General features: G+C 52.8%; 1 pseudogene; it reads left to right on the top strand.

The window, feature by feature from the left end:
- The first annotated feature begins 3182 nt into the window (after positions 1–3182).
- LOC136494187 (stearoyl-[acyl-carrier-protein] 9-desaturase 5, chloroplastic-like) lies at positions 3183–4297 on the top strand (annotated as a pseudogene).
- The last annotated feature ends 2235 nt before the right edge of the window (positions 4298–6532 follow it).

Raw genomic sequence — 6532 nt, forward strand, 5'->3', positions numbered from 1 at the left:
GGGTCCGGTAGACGAAGTTGCCGAGTGTCCCCTATATGACACTCGGCAACTATTCTTTCGCCGAGTGTCAGGTAAAAACACTCGGTAAAATAAATTAATATTTCATGCTCCCCCATCCTCCTTCATAGCGTGTTCTATTAAATTTGTTACGATGTAATTTCAAAATACCTTATCAAATTCACTCAACAATGCATATTTGATTTTTCTACGAATATTAATCCATTATTTCATGCAATTATAACTCAAATTCAATTTATATCAATTAAAATTCTATAATTGCAGTTAATAAATTAAAATTACCAAACGGATCCGAAAAATTACTAAAATTTGACGTGAATCAATCTATGTTGTCTATTGCCTATACAAAAACTTTTGAAGTCAAACCTCAATTCAACCATCACTTTGACTCCAAATCTTACCGGATCCTTCTCAACGCTACGATTTTTCTTCGGAGATGCTTCGGTTTGTAAAGGTCGTACGTGACAAATTGTGCGAAACCTTCTCAATTTTTTTCCACAGTCTCCACGTATGATATCATGAGATTTTGATAAATCTTGTGATTTTCAGACTTCATTTGCTTTTTTAGAATTCAAAAACCATCCGGCCACACGTTCGTGGTCGTGTTTCCTGAATAAAATGTTCGAAAATTCTTTTCATTTCCCGAGTAAGGCCCCAAAATGGACTCAATAATATGAATATGATTTCTCCACTTAATTTATTCCATTATTTGAATCACGTGCAGTTCAAATTTGACTTAAACCAAAAAATTCCTCTAAATGTAATAAATTAATTAAATATAGCAAACAGATCGAGAAATTTGCCAAATTTTAACATGTAGTACCACATGTTGTATGTGGAGAATAGAAAAAGTTTGGAGGACATGAGAGGAAAAAATTATTATTTTGTCGAGTACCAATAAAAAACACTCGGCAACAACATCATTGTGCCGAGTGTAAAAAAAACAACACTCGACAAAAATATCAGTTTGCCGAGTGTCAATAAAAAACACTCGGCAAACCTTGGCTTTGTCGAGTGTCTCTAACGGACACTCAGCAAAGTTATAACGGCAGGGCGGCGCACCCAACGGCCGTCACATGGCCACCGCACGCCCAACGCACGTGCATCTACTTTGTCGAGTGTCCGTGTTTGCCGAGTGTTTCGTTGTATTTTGTCGAGTATTTTTTATTAGACACTCGGCAAAGTTGAGTTTTGCCGAGTGCTGTAGGTTTACCAAGTGTTGCATTAAAAACACTCGGTAAATCGTTTGTTTGTCGAGTGCCCGATGGAATGCACTCGGCAAACCGTCAGGCACTCGGCAATTCTACTATTTCCGGTAGTGCTAACTCCTGGTTGGGCTATGGCGGATTAGGCAGCAGGTGAGGTTAGTCACGGTGTGAGCATCAGATATGTGTGTTGTATAAATAGGCACATCCATCCACCCCCAGCTGTTCCCAACCCATCGAGCTCCACCGCATACTAAAGCAGTAGCGCTACGTAACAGCATAGCTGAGCTTAGAGCTGACACCACTACTACAGGAATCAATTTGCGCAGCGTGGCCAAATTGGGCTCCGTGGCGGGCACCTCTTTTGCCCGCCACGGTTAACCGGTGGCCGGCCACCGAGGCGCCCGCTGCGGGAAAAGGGTTTACCGCGGCGGGCCACCTTACTTGCCCGCCGTAGGAAATCGTTATTTACCGTGGCGGGCGCCTTAAGCCGCCCGCCACGGTAAATCGATTTACCGCGGCGGGCATCGTTTAAGGCCCGCCACGGAAAATCGGAGGCCCAATAGGTCCAAAGCGAGGCCCACTATTTCCGTCGTCATATATATACACAGACTAGGGTTTCACTCGCACTCCCAACAGCCGCGCCTCCCTCTCTCATCTCACTCTCTGTGCCGTGACTCCCTCCCACCCGCAGTCCCGCACCCCGGCGTCCACCAGCCACGGCGTTCCGGCTGAGCAACAACCTGATCGGGATCCTCAACCTCGTCACCTTCCTGCTCTCCATCCCGATCCTGGGCGCGGGCATCTGGCTGGGCCACCGCGCGGACGGCACAGAGTGCGAGCGCTACCTCTCGGCGCCGGTCATCGCGCTCGGGGCCCTCCTCCTCGTCGTCTCGCTCGCGGGCCTCGTCGGCGCCTGCTGCCACGTGACCTGGCTGCTCTGGGTCTACCTCCTCGCCATGTTCGTCCTCATCGTCGTCCTCTTCTGCTTCACTGTCTTCGCAACGGCGGCGCGCTGGGCGATGGCACGTGCGGAGCAACGGCGGCGCGCGGGGAGACGGCGCGCGCGGGACGACGGCATGCGGGTCGACAGCGCGGGGCTAGGGTTTCGGATCCGGCGGGCCAGCGGCGCGGAGGACGTCGATCCGAGGTAGGTGAGTTCATCTCCCTCTTCCTCTCCATCTCCCTCTTCCTCTCTCCATCTCCCTCACTCCTCCCTCTTCCTCTCTCCAGATCCGGCGGTGGCGACTTCCTCCTCCACGGATCGTGGGACGGCAACGACGAGCCCGTCCTGAGGCGGATCTGGTCGGTGGCGGCGCGCGGTGACCGGATCCGGCTGGTGACGGCGTCCCGAGGCGGATATGGCCGGTGGCGGCGCGCGGTGACCGGATCCGGTCGGTGGCGGCGCGCGGTGGCCGGATCCGGCGGGCGAGGACGGTTCGGCGCGGCGGCCTCCCTCCACCAGTGGGCTCGAGAACGGGCTCGCCGGCGGGCTCCTGGTTTTTTTTTTGTTTTTTTAAAATGATTAACCACAGCGGGCATCCTAACGTGCCCGCCGTGGTAAAAGTATATTTACCGCGGCTGGCACGTTACACCGCCCGCCGCGGTAAATCGGTTAACCGCGGCGGGCAAGGCCACCCGCCGCGGTTAAGCCACGATTTACCGTGGCCTCTAGGCCGCGGCGGACGGCTTTGCCCGCCGCGAAAAACCGAAAACGTCCGCCTCCAGTAAAATTTGTGTAGCAGTGCACTGCATTGCCTCATCTACCAGGAAGCGGCGAAGCGCTCCATCGATCTGACATCAGGTTTTGGGTTCTACTATTGTACGATCGAGCTCGCTGTATCTATAGTTGGTCAAATATAGTAATCGATATCATTATAATTCCTACTATACCTATACATTCTCCAGCTCGTCGTCGTCGGTAGATTTCCCGGCGGCGGCCAAGCTACGCATACGAGGATGGTGATGATGTCGGGACTAGCTGCCTACTGTGTACTAACGACGGCTGGCACCGCGCCGTTATCATGGAACGCATGGGCGCCATCGCAGCGAGTAGCTTTCCGGCGGCGGCGTATGATCACGGCCACGTGCAGGAGGGAGGCGATGATGGCGCCGGAGAAGGCCGAGGTGCTGCAGTCGCTTGACGGGTGGGCGGAGTCGAACATCCTGCCGCTGCTGAAGCCGGTGGACCAGTCGTGGCAGCCGCACGACCTGCTGCCAGACTCGGCGTCGCCGGGGTTCCACGAGGCGGTGGACGAGCTGCGGGCGCGCGCGCGGGAGATCCCCGACGACTACTACGTCTGCCTGGTGGGCAACATGGTGACGGAGGAGGAGGCCCTCCCCACGTACCACGCCGCCCTCAACAGCTTCGTCGGCTACGACAGCCCCTCCAGCGCTGGTCCCGCGGCTGGACGGCCGAGGAGAACCGGCACGGCGACCTCCTGAACCGCTACCTGTACCTCTGCGGCCGCGTCGACGTCCGCGTGGAGCAGACCATCCACCACCTCATCAACGCCGGGATGCGGCTGGCCTCCGACAAGTGCCGCTACCGGGGCTTCATCTACACGGCGTTCCAGGAGCGCGCCACCGCCGTCTCGCACGGCAACACGGCCAGGCGCGCAAGGCGCTGGGCGACACCAGCCTGGCCAGGATCTGCGGCGCCATCGCGGGCGACGAGAAGCGGCACGAGACGGTCTACACCAGGGTGGTGGACGAGCTGTTCGCGCTGACACCGGACACCGCCGTGCGCGCGCTCGGGTACATGATGAGGGAGAGGATCCTGATGCCGGCCTACTACATGTTCGACGGGGTTCGCCGCCGTCGCGCAGAGACTCGGCGTCTACACTACCGCCGACTACGCCGACATCGTCCAGTTCTTCGTCGACAGGTGGGGCGTCGCGGACCTCGGCCCCGGCCTCACCGGCGAGGGGAGACAGGCGCAGGACTACGTCTGCCGGTTGCCGGAGAGGGTGCGCAAGATGGACCGGCTGGACGCGCGACGAAGGCGGCAGTGCCAGCCTCGTGGGGTCCCCTTCTCCTGGGTGTTCGACAGGCAGGTGGAGGTACAGACCTGACTTTGAGGAGTCAGCAACCTAGCAATCCACTGCCAAAGTTCTGTAGTATTTCCGTACGTATGCATGCCGCACCTGCCGTCCTTACCTGTGGACGTCTCTTGTACTCTGAAGAGTCTTCTTCGAACGCATGTAGATTCGTATTAATTCATATGTGTTGGGTAGATTGAGGTAGAATTTAGTTTATATTTTATTCTAATTTACCTCAACATACGTGGACTACGATAAATTTGATAACATCTAAACAAGGCCTAGTGTTGTCGTGAGCACGGCCTATAAATGTTACTCGATGAAATACCATGCAGTTTAAGGTCTAAATAGTTGATTATATAATCTCACCATTTAATTATATGATCATACATGGTTTTACACGGCACTATTACAGAAATCAATTTGCGCAGCGTGGCCAAAATAGGCTCCGTGGCGGGCACCTCTTTTGCCCGCCCGGTTAACCGGTGGCCGGCCAGCGAGGCCGGCCACCGAGGCGCCCGCTGCGGGAAAAGGGTTTACCGCGGCGGGCCACCTTACTTGCCCGCTGCAGGAAATCGTTATTTACCACGGCGGGCGGTATGAATCGCCCGCCGCGGTTAATATGATTTACCGTGGCGGGCTCTTTAAACTGCCCACCGCGGTAAAGAGTTGATTTACCGAGGCGGACGCTTTATCTTGCCCGCCGCGGTAAAGCCTGTACAAATACACAGCACCACCCCTTCATCTTCTCCACGGGTCTTCCTCTCTCAAACGCAGGGGGAGGCTTTGCCCTAAAATTTGAGGAAACTTTTGATTTGAGTTGAAGGGCTTGGATTTGAGGGAGGAGGACATCATAAGAGGTTCATAAAGGCTCTCCCTCTCTCCTTCCATCCTCTCTCTATTTCCATCACCTAGAGTTCTCTCTAGATCTAGATCTAGATCTAGATCTAGATCAATTTTAATGGAAAAAATGATGTCATGTATTTCTTTAACTTTAGATTCATCATAGATGCATGCTTTATCTTTCATATCGTCATTTCCTCTCCTTTTCATGATTTTGGACGTAAAAATCATCAATTTCTCCTAATTCTTCTTTATTTGTTGATTGTGACAGATAATGTTCGCAGGTATGATGGATAGGTCGGAATGGATGTACCGGATCGATAGAGTGAATGATCCACGGTACCTCTTTGAATTAAGGAAGTTTATTGCTGCTGGTAAAGCTCACCGTGAGAGACTGAAGCGGATGACAACCATATGTCCATGTTCTCATTGCAAGAACCTGAAAGCCCACCGAGACAGCTCAGTGCAAACTCATTTGATCATGTATGGTTTCGTCGAGGGCTACACAGTTTGGATATTTCACGGCGAAAGAGTTGGTGCGAGTGGACTACCCAGAGTTTGGCAAGGAGCCCAGGCATGTTAGGTTCGCGCTGAGTACCGACGGGATGAACCTGTTTGGTGAGCTTAGCATCTCGCACAGCACTTGGCCCGTCGTGCTCACCATGTACAACCTACCTCCCCATCTATGTCAGAAGCGTAGGTACCTTATGCTGACCATGCTTATCTCCAGACCGAAGCAGCCCGGCAACGATATAGATGTGTTCCTAGAGCCGTTCATGGAGGAAATGAAGATACTATTTGATGTTGGGGTCCAGATGGTGGATGCATCCCGCAAGGAGAAGTTCACACTAAAAGCAATCATCTTTGTCACCATCACCGATTACCCCGGTCTCTTTTCACTGTCGGGGCAGATCAAAGGGAAGACCGGCTGTGTAATTTACATCGATGGGACCTGCTACACTTACCTTAAGGGATCCAATAAGATGGTGTACATGAGGCACAGACGATTCCTCGCCAAAAATCACAGGTATAGAAGAAGTATTATGAACAAATACTTTGACAATCAGCACGAGCCGCAGCGTGATCAACCGACGCAGACTAGTTGGGGGACAAAGGTGTATGAGATGGTCAAGGACATGGATCAGGTGGAGTTTGGAAAGAAGAAGAAGCTGCTTGAAGAGGGGACCAAGCAGACAAGGAAGCGAAAGCGGGACCAGACAGAGGAAGTCCCCGCCGCCGTTCCTTTCAAGAAGAAGTCAATTTTCTTCAAGTACCTATCGTATTGGAAAACACTGAATACACCCCATGCCATCGACTGCATGCACCTAGAGAAAAATGTCTTCGAAAGCACGATCGGTGTCCTGCTGGACATCAAGGGCAAGACAAAGGATGGTATCAAGTCACGGATGGATCTTGTCAATCTGG

Source organism: Miscanthus floridulus, chromosome 1, assembly GCF_019320115.1.
Source record: "Miscanthus floridulus cultivar M001 chromosome 1, ASM1932011v1, whole genome shotgun sequence".
NCBI lineage: Eukaryota > Viridiplantae > Streptophyta > Magnoliopsida > Poales > Poaceae > Miscanthus > Miscanthus floridulus.